This window comes from Azolla caroliniana, unplaced genomic scaffold (genome assembly GCF_043228905.1).
Source record: "Azolla caroliniana isolate FFs.n. ecotype wild unplaced genomic scaffold, voAzoCaro1.0.p SCAF_21, whole genome shotgun sequence".
NCBI lineage: Eukaryota > Viridiplantae > Streptophyta > Polypodiopsida > Salviniales > Salviniaceae > Azolla > Azolla caroliniana.
In genome coordinates, this window is record NW_028230456.1 from 7,287,280 (window position 1) to 7,303,871 (window position 16,592).

The window sequence follows — 16,592 nt, forward strand, 5'->3', positions numbered from 1 at the left end:
GCTTTGCCACCTGCATTACAATTAGTAACACACCGGAAATCATTCATGTACTATGTATTTTATTGCGGCCTATTCTTTTTTTCTTTTTGTAAATGCGTGTTTTCCGAATCTGGATTTTGTGTTTTTGGAATGGTGAAATGGGTTAGGGTTTGACATTAAAATGTTGAAATGGATAGTTAACTTTATTAAACATGTTTAAATCTGAAAATGAATTGTTAAGATGGGTTTAAGGTTTTTGGAATCAAAAGATGGGATGATAAAGTTAAAATCAATCAGGGTCATGTAAAGATTTGTATATGTCTTAGGGTTTTGTGTTATCATGATATGTAGTTTCTTAATAATGGTAATATGGACTGTTAAAATGGATTTAGGGTTTACATATTTATTTATTTATTTAAAACAAAACATCCTTCCATTAGTTTTAAAAAATGGTTGCGTTATATATTGCTTGTTAAAGATGGTTGTGAAGTCCAAACACTTTGAAATGGAAGAAGTCGACTAGGATGATGCATATTACTCTGAAGGGAGTTATGTCACTTCCTCGTACTTTCTTTTGTATAACAATTTTGCATGTGTGCTAACCCTTGTTTTGATTCTACTGGGTTTTTGTTAGAAGGGGTCATAGAAAGGACACAACTTCAAAGATGGAGGCTCAAAATAGCATGGACACTGCCATGTTGGACCCCATGACAATTTTCTGATTTCATAGCCATGCCAATTTTTGTATATGGCACAGATTGTAGTTGCTTTGCTATTTCTATAAATCAACCAATTTATAGAGACCACATTTTGTATATGCCTTGGATTGTATATGAAGGCCTCTTGTTAGCATAGAACAACAAATGCATCTTATATTTTTTAGACAATATCAACAGTGACATTTTTCTACAAGTCACCGTGTTGGTGATTTTGACTTTATAAAGAGTGTTACGCAATATGAAAAGCCACGGATTTACTTCTTATCATGATAATTCATCTATACGGTTAAGTATTTCTCCTATAATCCATCCCATTTGTTGATTGACCTTATAAAGAATGTTACACAATATGTGCAAAAAGCCATGGATTTACTTCTTATCATGATAATTCATCCCATTTGTTAATTGACCTTATAAAGAATGTTACACAATATGTGCAAAAAGCCAAGGATTTACTTATTGTCATGATAAATCATCTATATTGTTAAGCATTTATTTTGATCGTGATAATTCATCCCATTTCTTGAGTGATGTGTGTAAAGAATGTTACACAATACGTGTAAAAAGTCAAGGATTTACTTCTTATCATGATAATTCAGCTATATTGTTAAGCATTTCTTCTTATCGCGCTAATTCATCCAATTTGTTGAGTGACCATATAAAGAATGTTACACAGTATGTGCAAAAAGTCAAGGATTTATTTCTTATCATGATAATTCATATATAGTGTCAAGCGCAGAGCAAACTCATCTATATGTATTAAGTGTTGAGCTTATATATATATATATAATACCTACAAAGCCCAATGATAGAACAAACTTATGAAATAGTTAAAGTACAACTTTAGTATAATAAATTTCATAATCAAGATGGAATTAGGAAATTCTACAAAGTGTCATTAGATTGAGAAACTCATTGCAATATTACTCCTTAACCATGGAATGCATAATTGATTTACAATCAATATGGGGTCACATTTGTTGATTCACTTTGTAAAGCTTGTTACACAACATGTATTAAGTGTTGTAGTTAGATATTGGAGATTTTGTGATTTGAAGATTTTGCGATCAACATCCAGATTTCCGGAAACCTAGGGGATGCGGGCTGCAAGCCTCTTTCAAAACGGATCTTGACGATTTTGCCTCTCGTGCATACACTTACACACGAGCATACATACATACAACATTTATATTTGCTACCAAATAATAAAGAGGTCTAGTGAGGAAATCGCAATCACCAACGGTGCAAGGCATGTTTTGAAAGGTGTGTGTGATGTGCACCATCAAATCTCTCTATCCACAATAAGTGCGCGCTTGAAAACCAACCCGGCTCTGACCAACCTCTGTCACGTCTAACCTTGGTAGTGAGATTTTCGAACTCCGACATTGTAATTTCTAACCTGGGCACATCTTGCCATGACATCACCTAACCTAGACTATGTCAACCTAACTCGGGCATTGTAATTCTCTATTCTAACCTGGACTATGTCAATCTAACCAGGGAAAATCACGCCACATAACGCGGCAAGGATAATTCCCTGAGCCTAACCCGGACCATGTCAACCTAACCTAGGTATGCATTGTGATTTACCAAACCTAACCCGAATCTCGTAATTTTATAACTTTACCCCCGGTCCTTTGAACCTAACCCAACCCTTCCTACCGAACCTGGGGTTCAAACCTAAACCTAACCTAGGCAAATTTGCACTATTGCTAAAAACCTTCACATTTGTTATTTTTTTTGCCTATTTTTGAATTTTTAAAACCTGTTGCACTAGCACTTGCACCCACGTGAGATTGTATTATGCACTGACATATAATAAGATAGTAGATAATGAATTGCTGACATGGACACAAACACTTACATATGCATAAGCCCATATAGGCGAACACTGATCAACACTAAACTTTCCTTAAACCTTGAGGATTTCACTGTCAACAAAGAAAATAGATTGAAGAAATATCTTTGGTATTCTTCTAGGGATCTTCCGATTAGCAAAAAACAAGCGCTCTCTGAAAGAAAGCGTTTGTGTAATTTACTTCCATGCATCACATTGATCCTTCTCTTGTCTTAGAATTAGAAACCCAAGCTAGAATTAATGCTTGAAGAAACCTACCTTCGATTTTCAAGTCCATTATCATTCATCCTGGTTATACACTAAATAAGATTTGTAGAACCATTTCAACATCTCTAAGCATACACTTCTTGTTGGGTCTATCCACTCAAGTGGAGCCCACAACCAGCTGAGGTCGAAGAGCCTACTTAGAGCTGGCTGAGAATCGACAGGAAGTCGAGAGACGGCTGACAGCCACCTACAGGCTAAGCTTCGAATTGGCTGAGTGCCGATTGGGCTGAAAAGGGAAAAAGATATAATTAAGTATATTAACATATACCTATTTACAAATATATACACATACGTGTGGACATGTATGTATGTATGTTTTATTATATTGTTTTGGTGTGTCTTTTCTGTATGTCCAAGTGTGAAAACATCTACGAAAAGAGACGTTACTCTACAAGGCTGAAGGAAGAGGGGCAAACACAAAACAACTTGATAGAGAGCAGAAAAACAATAGATAAGAAACAAAAGAGAGCGCTGAAAAAGAAGCGAGATAGAACTCAGAGATTGAGACATCGAGTGAAAGAGAGAACATAGAGAAAAACAAAAAATAGAGAAACAAATAGAAAACGAAAGAGAACAAGAGGAAGAGCGTTCTACGAAGTGGAGGAGACAAAGTCTTGTGAGGAGTTGGTCGTGCTGACAGAGAACCACGACCGTGCAACACCTCTCCTGTCTACTCGCATCAGGTTACTTCATTTCATGGTTGTTTTCTTGTTTCCTATTTTGCTAGATTTTCTATCCACCCAGTTGGGTGAAGAATTGTAAGGTTATTTTCTTTGATTTTTCCACCCAATTGGGTGAGGATCGTGTTGGGAATTCGGTCTCTCCGGATGGGATCCGGTGAGAACCGGAAGAGATCCGAAAACCGAATCGGTGGACCCGGTGAGAACCGAAAGAGAAGACAAATTTGTAAATATGTCTTGAATAAGCCCATTGAGGCTATATTTGTAAATGGCCCTAAGTTCATATAACTATAAATATGACTTTGGGCAATCACTTTGGGGGTGTGATTGTGTTGAGTGTGTGATATTGTTGTAACTGTTGTACAGAGAGAGAGAGAGAGAGTGAGAGAGATGTTACCCGTTCCTTTGGGTGAACACCTTCGATAGATCTGCGTCTATCGGTCTTCAAGGGCGTGGTACGTGAAGGCTCGTAACAGAGGCGTCGAGAGAGATACAGGGCTCAGAGAGAAAACACTAGTGAGGTCTTGATAGACGTGGCGGCGTGAAACTCATAGGTATGGATCAAAGCACAGACTCATGGAGCAAAAATAGGCACAAATCAGATATATTACTATGACAGAAAAGATTACAGAACACGGCCTATGGCCGGTGACCTTATGAGTTTGTCTAATTACGAAGGACTAAGCTAGTGCTTCCGCCTATAGTTTTTCTTCTCCCCCCCTCTGAGGTGTTGGTCCTCGTTTAAATAACTTTTCCCCTAATACACAACTGAGCCGTCGGTGGCCCGTGATACTCGGACTCGGCGTTTGCTAATTTCCTAATTTTACATTTCTGTCCTCTGTGTTGAGAACTCGACGTTCCTTATGTCCGACGCTCGGCCACAACCGAGATTCTTTTCATACACAGAAAAACAGGTAATGAAACGCGACACAAAAGAGGAGAAATGGTACACAGGAGGTATACGTGGAAAACCCCTTGATCGGGGAAAAAACCACGGCAGCCCACAAGCTGCAAACTGTCACTATGTAGAAATATACAACAGTGAGATCACCGAGGCAACGATCTCGTGCTCTCAGATCTTCGCCACAGGCGGCGGTTACAACAGAGGCAACGACCTCGTCTCTCGCTCTCTCTCTCTCTCTCTCTCTGTACAGTTACGCGCTCTGATTTCTTCTTGCACCAACAACGAAGAATAATCACAAAACGACAACTGCTCCAAAAAAAAACTATAAGTTTGCCCTAAGTCATATTTATACTAATATGACTTTTCGGCTATTTACAAATGTAGCCTCGATGGGCTCCATCCGGCTCTCCGCAGTCGGGTACTCCTCATCCGGTTCATACCGGGCCTACACCATCCGACTCTCCGCAGTCGGGTACTCCTCATCCGGTTCATACCAGGCCTACACCATCCGACTCTCCGCAGTCGGGTTCTCCCCATCCGGAGCGACCTGTCTTCCAACAAACTCCCCCTTCACTCCGGCATGGGGTGTCTTTCCAGCCCGATCCTCTTCCGGCATGCGTCCAGCTTGTCGGGTGTCAGCACTTTGGTCAGCATATCTGACCCGTTCTCGGCCGTGTGGATCTTCGCCAATGCGAACTCCTGGTCATCTACCCTTTCCCGGATCCAGTGATACCTCCGCTGGATATGCTTCGTCGGGGAATTGTAGGCCGCATTCTTGGCAAGGTGGATGGCACTTTGACTCTCGCAGTAGAGTCGGTATTCCTCTTGCCGGATACCGAGCTCCCCGATGAAGTCCTTCATCCATAATATTTCCTTGCCGGCTTCCACAACCGCCATGTACTCCGCCTCTGTGGTTGACAATGCAACCGTCTTCTGCAGCCTCGACTGCCACGAGACAGCTCCCCTTGCATATGTCATCACATACCCGGATGTAGACCGGCTGGTATCCACATCAGCCGACATGTCCGAATCGGTGAAACCGTCTAGTTGAGGTTTTCCGGTGCCGAATCGGAGACACATATATGAAGTGCCCTTCAAATACCGGAGTATCCATTTGACCGCGTTCCAATGCTCCTTGCCGGGATTACTCATGAACCGGCTCACCACTCCGACTGCGTATCCAATGTCCGGTCGGGTACAAACCATTGCGTACATCAAGCTCCTGACGGCAGAGGCATATGGAATCTTCATCATATCTGCCTTCTCTCCCTTTGTCTTCGGGCTTTGCTTGCCGGACAACTTGCAGTTTGCCGGAAGTGTCGATCCGACCGGTTTTGCATCTGATATGTTGAACCGGTGAAGCACCTTTGTCACATACTTCTCCTGTGACAGCCATAGTTGCTTCACTGACCGGTCCCGAATGATGTGCATCCCCAACATCTGTCTTGCCGGACCTAGGTCTTTCATTGAGAAGGTCCAGTTGAGAGCCTTCTTCAGCATCCGTATTTTGCCTTTGTCTCGTCCGACGATCAACATGTCATCCACGTACAGGAGGAGTATCAGGAAGTCCCCTCCTTCGAACTTCTTCACAAACACGCAGTGATCGGCCTGCGTCTTGTGGTACCCTTGATCGGTCATGAAGGAGTCGAACTTCCGATACCATTGTCGGGGAGCCTGCTTCAGTCCGTACAGGCTCTTCTTCAACCGGCATACCAGGTGCTCCTTCCCTTTCTCCACAAATCCTTCCGGTTGCTGCATGTAGATTTCCTCTTCGAGGTCGCCGTGGAGGAATGTTGTCTTCACGTCCAGCTGCTCTACCTCGAGATCCATGCTTGCTGCTATACTCAGCACCGTCCGGATGGAGGTCATCTTTACTACCGGGGCGAATATTGTTGGTAGACAGGTCCCTCCGGATGGGAAGGGAGAAGAACAGTGCCGACGAACAAACTCGGCCGAGGCCGAAACGGTATGAACCGGATGGGGAGAACCCGACTGCGGAGAGTCGGATGGTGTAGGCCCGACTGCGGAAAGCCGGATGAGGAGTACCCGACTGCGAAGAGCCGGATGAGGAGTACCCGACAGCAAAGAGCCGGACGGGGAGTTACCCGACTGCGGAGAGCCGGATGGAGCCCATCGAGGCTACATTTGTAAATAGCCGAAAAGTCATATTAGTATAAATATGACTTAGGGCAAACTTTTAGTGTGTGTGTTATTCTTTTTGTTGGTGCAAGAAGAAATCAGAGCGCGTAACTGTACAGAGAGAGAGAGAGAGAGAGAGAGAGAGAGAGAGAGAGAGAGAGAGAGAGAGAGAGACGAGGTCGTTGCCTCGGTTGTAACCGCCGCCTGTGGCGAAGATCTGAGAGCACGAGGTCGTTGCCTCAGTGATCTCACTGTTATATATTACTACATAGTGACAGTTTGCAGCTTGTGGGCTGTCGTGGTTTTTCCCCTATTTTGGGGTTTTCCACGTATACCTCCTGTGTACCATTTCTCCTCTTTTGTGTCGCGTTTCATTACCTGTTTTTCTGTGTATGTAAAGAATCTCGGTTGTGACCGAGCGTCGGACATAAGGAACGTCAAGTTCCCAACAAATATTTCGTCGAAGTCCACGCCCTTCTTCTGCTGGAACCCCTTCACCACGATCCTGGCTTTGTATCTCGGGGGGTTGCCGGCATCTCCCGGTTTCAACTTGAACACCCACTTGTTTCGGAGTGCCCGCTTTTCTTTCGGCAGCTCCACCAATTCGTACGTATGGTTCTCATGCAGGGAATCCATCTCATCCTGCATGGCACTTAACCATTTTCGGCTGTGGGTGTCTTCCTTCGCTTCTTCGAAGCTTTCCGGCTCCCCCTCATCGGTTAGCAGGACATGCTCTGCATCCGGAAATCTCTGGGGCGCCCTTCTCTCTCTGAGAGGATATCTACGTCTTCGGGCTTCGGTAATCAGTTCCTCCATTTGCTCTTCATCCGAATCCGATTCGGGATCTTGACCGGTTCCGGTCTCAGCTTCCTCTACTTCTTCTTCTGCCGGTTCGGTATCCTCACCGTAACCGACTGGTTCCTCGAGTGCTAACCGGTCTCTTGCCGGTTGGGTCTGCTCATTGTAGAGTCTATCCTTACCGGTCGACTCGGAGTTCACTATCTTCTTCTCCGACTCCCAGTCGACGAGCGTCTTGTCCTCCATGAAGATAATATCTCGACTACGGAATATCTTCTTGTCGACCGGGTCCCACACTCGGTAGCCGAACTCATCGTCACCGTAACCGAGGAATATGCATGGCCGGGTCTTTGGATCTAGCTTTCCTCTCCGGTCCATTGCTACATGCACGTACGCGAGACACCCAAACACCCTTAGATGCCGGTAGGACACTTCCTTACCGGTCCACACTCTCTGTGGCGTGTCTCCGTCCAAGGGTACTGAGGGTGATCTGTTTATCACATATGTCGCCGTCGACAGTGCCTCAGCCCAAAACTTCTTGGGTAGTTCTGCATGCGCTAGCATACTCCGGACCCTCTCCATTATGGTCCGGTTCATCCTCTCGGCCAGTCCGTTTAGTTCCGGCGTCTTCGGCACGGTAAATTCGAGCCGGATTCCCTTCGAGCGGCAGTACTCCTTGAACTGCCCCCGGTACTCACCTCCGTTATCTGCTCGAACCGCCTTCAGCTTCCGGCCGGTTTCTCTTTCCACTCTCGCGTGGAGCTCTTTGAAGACGGATAACACCTGATCCTTCGTCTTCAGCGGTGTGGCCCACAGCTTCCGGTTGTGGTCATCTATGAACGTCACGAAGTACTGCGCTCCGGCATGTGACTTCGTGTCTACTTGACAAACATCCATATGCACCAACTCCAGTGGTGCATTACGTCTCATCGGTGGCCTTGGTCGGAAGGAGGTCCGGTTCTGCTTACCAGCCAGACAATCAATGCACTTCTCTAAATGCACGTTCTTCACTGGGATGAGGTTGTCGTCTGCAAGCCTCTTCATCCCCTTCTCACTCATGTGACATAGCCTCTTGTGCCACAGCTCACCGGCAGTGTCGGAAGCCACGTTCACTTCTTCCGGACATAACCGGGCATTCATCAGGTACAGTGTGTTTACCTTCCGGGCCTGAGCCACAATCAGGCTCCCTTTGCTAAACTTCATGACACCGTTCCGGATGCTACCCGTGTAGCCATCATCATCTAGCCGATCGGCTGATATCAGGTTCAAACGAACTTCCGGAACGTGTCGGACATCTTTCAACAGCAACTTGCATCCGGTTGGTGTTGTCAGCCACACGTCTCCTATGCCGACAATTCGGCATGTTCCTTCATTCCCCATCCGGACACAGCCGTGATCACCGGCTGAGTAGGATGAGAAGCATTTCCGGTCCGGGGTAAGGTGGAACGACGCTCCGGAATCTACCACCCAGGTCATCTCATCGCCGGCATGGTTTATCTCACTCTCCTCGGTGATGAGCATCAACTCCTCTTCACTTGCCGCAATTGCCGTCGTTCCCTTCTGGTTCGGCCCCCTCCGGTCTTTACCGTTCCGGTCTGTACCGTTCCGGTTCGGGGTTTGCTTCGAATCGGTACCGTCGGTTTCCTTGTCTTTACAGAAATGCCGACAGTTCTTTTGGAAGTGTCCCGGCTTGCCGCAATAGAAGCAAGTAGGCCTCCCCCTTGACTTTGATTGTGTCCCCGACTTCTCCCGGTTCTGGGGACTACGGTTTCTATGTCTTCTGCGTTCCGATTCGGTAAGGAGCGCTTTGGAGTCGGAGCTCATATCTTTGTCTTTCCGACGAGCCTCCTCATCTAGCAAGCTCGACTTTACTCTTGCCAGGGATAACCGTTTTCCTTCCGGCCCGGCGTTGCCCAAAGTAACAACCAACGTCTCCCAGCTATCCGGGAGGGAACCGAGCAGGAGTAGCGCTAGGACCTCATCGGCAAGAGGTACTTCCAATGACGTTGCCTGGTGAATCAGCCCCTGGAAGGCATTCATATGCTCCGCCATGCTGGAGCCATCTTGGTACCGGAGTCTTACAAGCTTCCGGAATACCGACGCCTGATTGACAGCATTTTTGTTCTGGAACATCATGCCGATCTTCTCCCAGAGCTCATGAGCCTTGCTCTCTTCATTGAAGTTGTTGTACAGGCTCATGTCGATGAAGCACCGTATGTACGCCGTTGTCTTCATGTGCATCACCTCCCATATCGCGGCGTCGATTTTGTCCGGTCTCTTGTCCCCGAACTGAACCGGCAGCCAGAGGTCTTTAACCACGAGCATGTCCCTCATCTTCGACTTCCACACTGAATAGTTGGAGCCGATGAGCTTGAACATGCCGCCAAACGATTCGTCCATTTTCTGTGTCGATTTTGCTCTGATACCACTTGTTGAGAACTCGACGTTCCTTATGTCCGACGCTCGGCCACAACCGAGATTCTTTTCATACACAGAAAAACAGGTAATGAAACGCGACACAAAAGAGGAGAAATGGTACACAGGAGGTATACGTGGAAAACCCCTTGATCGGGGAAAAAACCACGGCAGCCCACAAGCTGCAAACTGTCACTATGTAGAAATATACAACAGTGAGATCACCGAGGCAACGACCTCGTGCTCTCAGATCTTCGCCACAGGCGGCGGTTACAACAGAGGCAACGACCTCGTCTCTCTCTCTCTCTCTCTCTCTCTGTACAGTTACGCGCTCTGATTTCTTCTTGCACCAACAACGAAGAATAATCACAAAACGACAACTGCTCCAAAAAAAAACTATAAGTTTGCCCTAAGTCATATTTATACTAATATGACTTTTCGGCTATTTACAAATGTAGCCTCGATGGGCTCCATCCGGCTCTCCGCAGTCGGGTACTCCTCATCCGGTTCATACCGGGCCTACACCATCCGACTCTCCGCAGTCGGGTACTCCTCATCCGGTTCATACCGGGCTTACACCATCCGACTCTTCGCAGTCGGGTTCTCCCCATCCGGAGGGACCTGTCTTCCAACACTCTGGACAACACCTGGCACGCCCATGGGACAGGAACTTGTCCGTCAGACCCACAATTCCTTGATTAGAAGTCAAGTGCCTATAGGCTGAAGAAAAACTATAGGCGGAAGCACTAGCTTAGTCCTTCGTAATTAGACAAACTCGTAAGGTCACCGGCCATAGGCCGTGTTCTGTAATCTTTTCTGTCATAGTAATATATCTGATTTGTGCCTATTTTTGCTGCATGAGTCTGTGCTTTGATCCATACCTATGAGTTTCACGCCGCCACGTCTATCAAGACCTCGCTAGTGTTTTCTCTCTGAGTCTTGTATCTCTCTCGACGCCTCTGTTACGAGCCTTCACGTACCACGCCCTTGAAGACCGATAGACGCAGATCTATCGAAGGTGTTCACCCAAAGGAACGGGTAACACAATTTGGCACGCCCGGTTACAGCTGTGAGTGCACAACGAACTTCATTGAAGGTAACCACCAGCCGCCGTTACGGCGCCCTCTCGCACCACGAGGTCTCAGCCACCCGCCCGACGCCCTGAGCCAATCGAAGGAACTTCCGACTCGGTGGTCACTGACCAATCCTTTCCTGATCAATCAGAGGCTTGTCCAGTGCAATCCTCGCCACCGGACACTCGATCGCGAGTTGATCCACCACCAGAACCCCCGTCGAGCCCTCCGGAGGTCAATCAACCGGAACTAAACCCTTTTCCGGTGCTACCAGAAGACCCACAGTACGACATCATGTCGTACCCATACCCACGATCTACCGACGGACCAGACGCAGAGTCACACGTCCGTGCCTTCATATCCACATGGCAGGCTAACCACTCCACGCACCGCCTCACGCCGGCCGAAATTGATGCCTCGAAGATTGCCGAGTTCACACTCTCCTTCGATGGACCGACCGCACGATGGTACTCTCGTCTCGAAATAGGAGAGGCCACCACTTTCCAAATTGTGCGCACAAAGTTCCTTGAACTTTTTCATCGCGAGGTGCATAAACGGGAACTGCTCTAGCAATTCTTCTCTATATGCCAGGAACCGCACGAAACGGTCGCGTAGTTCACGATCCGGTTCCAGGATCTCTACAGACAAGTGGGCGATGATGTCTCGACACAACATATACTAGACACTTTCCTATCCAGTTTACGAGAGCCTCTACGAACGACTCTCGCACTTACAAATTTCGCCAACCATACGATCGAACAAGTCATAGCGCGCGTTCTCGCCCTCGATCGGAACCAGCACGGCACGGCCTTCTCGATGACATCCTTGCAAAACGCTCTTCCCCAAGAGGACAATCGCTTTCGCCAAGCCCTCCAATGCACTGCGTGTTTAGGATCAGGGCACCTGGCCCTTGAATGTCCCCATCGACCACAGTGTCTGATCTGTCAGTCTCGAGCTCACACAGTCGAGCAGTGCGAATATAATATGCTGAACCGCACAACGGCGGCAGCGGTCCGCCAGATCGAGCCACGAAATACATACTCTCGGCAGGACGAGCGATATATCTACCGAGACCAGGATAACGACCAACCGCGATCCCCGGATCGACGGCGCCGAGACGACGATTACCGACGTAATAACCGTTGTGATTATTATCGCGATGACCGGCACGATGATTATGGCCGATATGATGACGATCGCGATGACCGGTATGATCGATGGAACTCACGCATTGATCGGCGAAACGGCAACTGCAACACACGCAACAATAGAAGACCTAATGACAACCGCCGACGGGACACTCCTCCAAATGACCAGCGCAACTCCAACGCACCTCGGAACAACCCACCACCAAACGAGACCGAGAATCAACAACAACAACTTCCACACACAGACCGAGCGGACACCAGTAGCTCGGCCAACGTGACATGTTTTAAATGTAATCAACTAGACCACCCTGCCACCACCCCGGACCCCGAAAGCATCCTCGACATCTTAAAGGAGGAATGAAACGAGGATCACGCCTAAAAGGCAATTTTTGTAATATTGTTAGTATTTTGTAAGTCGTGGGTCTGACGAACAAGGTCCTGTCCCACGAGCATGCCAGGTGTTGTCCAGAGGACAGAAATGTAAAATTAGGAAATTAGCAAACGCCGAGTCCGAGTATCTCGGGCCACCGACGGCTCAGTTGTGTATTAGGGGAAAAGTTATTTAAACGAGGACCAATACCTCAAAGGGGGGGAGAAGAAAAACTATATGCGGAAGCACTAGCTTAGTCCTTCGTAATTAGACAAACTCGTAAGGTCACCGGCCATAGGCCGTGTTCTGTAATCTTTTCTGTCATAGTAATATATCTGATTTGTGCCTATTTTTGCTGCATGAGTCTGTGCTTTGATCCATACCTATGAGTTTCACGCCGCCACGTCTATCAAGACCTCGCTAGTGTTTTCTCTTTGAGCCCTGTATCTCTCTCGACGCCTCTGTTACGAGCCTTCACGTACCACACCCTTGAAGACCGATAGACGCATATCTATTGAAGGTGTTCACCCAAAGGAACGGGTAACAAGAGAGATACAGAGTGATACTCTGTCGTAACCGCCACTGTGTGAAGAAACAGAGCTCGAGGTCACTGCCTCCGAGTCTCTGATTGTAACTCTTCCTCTTTATAGTGATAGTTGGAGTGTGTGGCTCCCATGGTTTTTCCCTATTAGGGTTTTCCACATAAACATCTTGTGTCATTCTTTGTTTTTTCTTTGTGTACTCTCCACTTCCCATTTATGTGTTTACTTCTTATAGAAGCGTTTCTAACTACTCGGTTGTGGCCGAGTGATATTCCGCGCATTTCTCATCAGATCGTAGCCAAGGTTGTTGCCTTGAAGCTAATATATTTCCTCTAGACAAAAACCTAGAGAGACTAGCACATTCATTGTGCTTATTGTTATTGGTTTATCCACCCGATCGGGTGACGATTGTAGCCAAGGCTATTTTGCCTTAAGGCTAGCACATTCCTTGTGCTTATTGTTGTTGTATCCACCCAATCGGGTGAAGATTGTAGCCAAGGTTGTTGCCTTAAGGTTTGTACGTTCCTCTAATCAAAAGCTAGAGAGGTCGTACGCAGTTTGTAATCCTTGTTATTCTATCTACCCGATTGGGTGAAGGTTGTAACCAAGGCCATTTTCCTTGAGGTAGATATACCCCTCTAGTGAGGTCGTATTTCATTGTACTCCAAATTATAGTGAAGTTATTTGGAACCTATAGTTCCCGTGGTTTTTTCCCTATTTTGGGTTTTCCACATAAAAAATTTGGTGTACTCTCATTTTTCGTCTTGTGGTTTCATCAAGTGTTAATTATGTTTGAAGTTTAAATCATCTCGATTTGGATCCATATTCCCAACACTTGCTTTAAGCACAATTGAAAACCAGGGAAAACCTGACTGCGGTAATAATGAATGTTGTTTGCTGCAACAACGATGACTCCATCAATGGGAGAAGGAATTGCTAGAAGCATGTATGTATAAGAAGGGAGAGATTCTACAAGGAAAAGAGGTTACAATCACAAGTTGAATATGCTAGATGTTATGTTGGTTTCCCTCCTCATGGGAGAAGGAAGGGTCGGAAGCCGGCTAAGGATTTGCTAAGAGCCGAAAGCTAGTCGAGAGTTGTTTAAAGATAAACTAAGGGCCAAAAGTGTAAATTATATATTTATACATAAACATGTGTGTGTATGCACACGGGCAGGAACACTCCGTGGTGTGAGTGAGAGCGAAGGCAAAAGAAAATGCTACTTTAGAGAACAATGTTGTGCAAGAAGACCTCGCAAGTGTAGTTGCACCCGAGACCTATAAATTCGGATCGACGGCTTGTAGCAGATCAAGTTCTATTGTTCTATGATTTATTCCTCTGTGTCTATGGTTCTTATTGTTCCTGTTCCGTCCACTAAGAGAGATGAAGACTAATTTCCAAGGTTAGGGCCTTGAAATATTTTGGATATTCCCCTAGTGGTCTAGGGAGGTTGTAAACAAATGTACACTCTATCGTAGTGAAGTTTAGCACCCTACGAGTACCGTGGTTTTTCCCATTTTAGGGGTTTCCACGTAAAATATCGTAGTGTGTCTCTATTTTGCTTTTATTGTCGGTTTGAATCATATTCATGGGTGGCCTAGGGCAACATAAGTGGCCATCGGATTTTGACCCATAAACACATCACCAAATACCAAGGAAAATAGAAAAAGGCGTGGAAGTTTGCAAAACATACTGAAGAAGTAGACAAAATCAAAGGGTGTTGCTTCATAGTGGTATTAATGCTTAACGTAGTGACCATACAAGTATGCTTCTTTAGTGATGCACATCCAACCTAGGTGGGACTAGCAAAATTGGTTCAATATACCCACAAGAACCAACATAGTTATAATAATCTTTCTGTTTTTTCTTTCAATATACCTACAAGAACATTCAATATTTCATTATTTGAAACAAAAATTATATTACCAATAATTATAATTCTATGTGTAAAGTTTATTATTCCTGTGCATTCAAGGTCTAACCTTCTTGTTTTGAAGAGGGTTCCAATCTTCGTGCCATTTTAGGCTTCTAAATGCCTTACATGTATTGTAAATTTCCGGTCTCTAATTTCCAGCATGTAATTTCACCTGTTGTAATCGATAAGCTTGTAATGAAGAAGTTATTTTGTAAATTTGTTTTGATGTTGGTTTGGTATGTTGTATATTGACATATGTATATAGACTTGTTTGTTTTTGTGGTTTGAAGAGTTTGTATATGAAGTTGTATAAGATCACAATAACATGTTATAGAAGACGGAATGTAAATATTCATGTTGATAAATTTGTTCTAATCTTGGATTTGATATGTGTATATCAAATCATAAATGAATCACCTTATCTTCCAATGTTATTGTGAATGAATTGCTGGATATGAAACTATAACATTCCAATCTTGTCATATGGATATACATATCTTGTTTGAAGTCAATGTTGGGCCACAATTTCTTGAACCCTATTACAAAAATGTGTTGAGGATTTTGAGTTGCCCTCGGTGCATTGAAGATATTGAGATCATCAAATTGCATCATTATGTATGCATTTTCTTTTAATAGCGAAACATGTGCAAGTTGAAGGGGGTCATTTGAAAAGTAAATTTACTAAGAGATTTTTCTTTTACAAATCATCATCCATAAAGGAATATTGTACCATTTTGAGTTGCTAGTTTTGAGCCACTTGATTTATGAGAGAGAAACAAAGGTAGAATCATCTTTTGACTCTCTATGGTTTGTAAAAGTTGTCAACTTTGTTTTCATGTGCATGTTCTAATTTTTACTTTAAATAGTTTTTTGTTGTGGTGCACTTGTGTTAATTTTCCGCCTTGATAAAAAAATCCATTGTTTTGGTTGTTGATAGAGAAGGCTGCTAACCTTATAAAGTTGGCAAAAAACTCATAAATATTGTTTTAAATCCCCCAACAATATTGTGGTGTGCTAAAACACCACAATATTACATTTTCTTTGAAAACACTATGAAAATTGTTGTCCCCAAGCAATTTAGCCCATATTTCAAAAACATTCATTACTTTTTGCTCGTCAAGGTAAGTTGCATTCCTATATCATTAGCCACATGATTACAAAACCCGATGGATGCATTTACAACTTTTACTATTTGTGTACATGAGATCTCCAATATGCACACATATGGGTATGATGTATATCGAAGAAGGTATGAAAATTTATTGTGCTTAGTGAAGCATTCTAATAGATGATGAAATCAAGGCAAGCTACAATAGCCTTTGGTGGAGAGTGGTTATGTTGAGCCAAAACAGGAGCAAGAAAGAGACTCTTTCCATCCCATGCATATGCCATGCTCATGAAAAGGTTGTGATCGCCACCTTTTTTCACAAAAATTGGCAAACCATGTGGCTACAAGGACACACGACATCATCCATTGTATGCATGTCAGCACAAAGGTCTGTATGTGGATACGTGCATACAACATACATGTGCAATGTACGTATGTATGTATGTATGTATGTATGTATGTAGGCACAAAGGTGTGTATGTGCATACGTGTATTATGTATACAACATACATGCGTACGTATGTATGCATATGTATGTATGTGTGTGTGTGTATGTATGTATGTATGTATGTATGTGTGTGTGTGTGTGTGTATGTATGTATGTATGTATGTATGTATGTATGTATGCATAATACGTAATATACTTGAATGCATTGGAAAACATTCGTTTCATACGA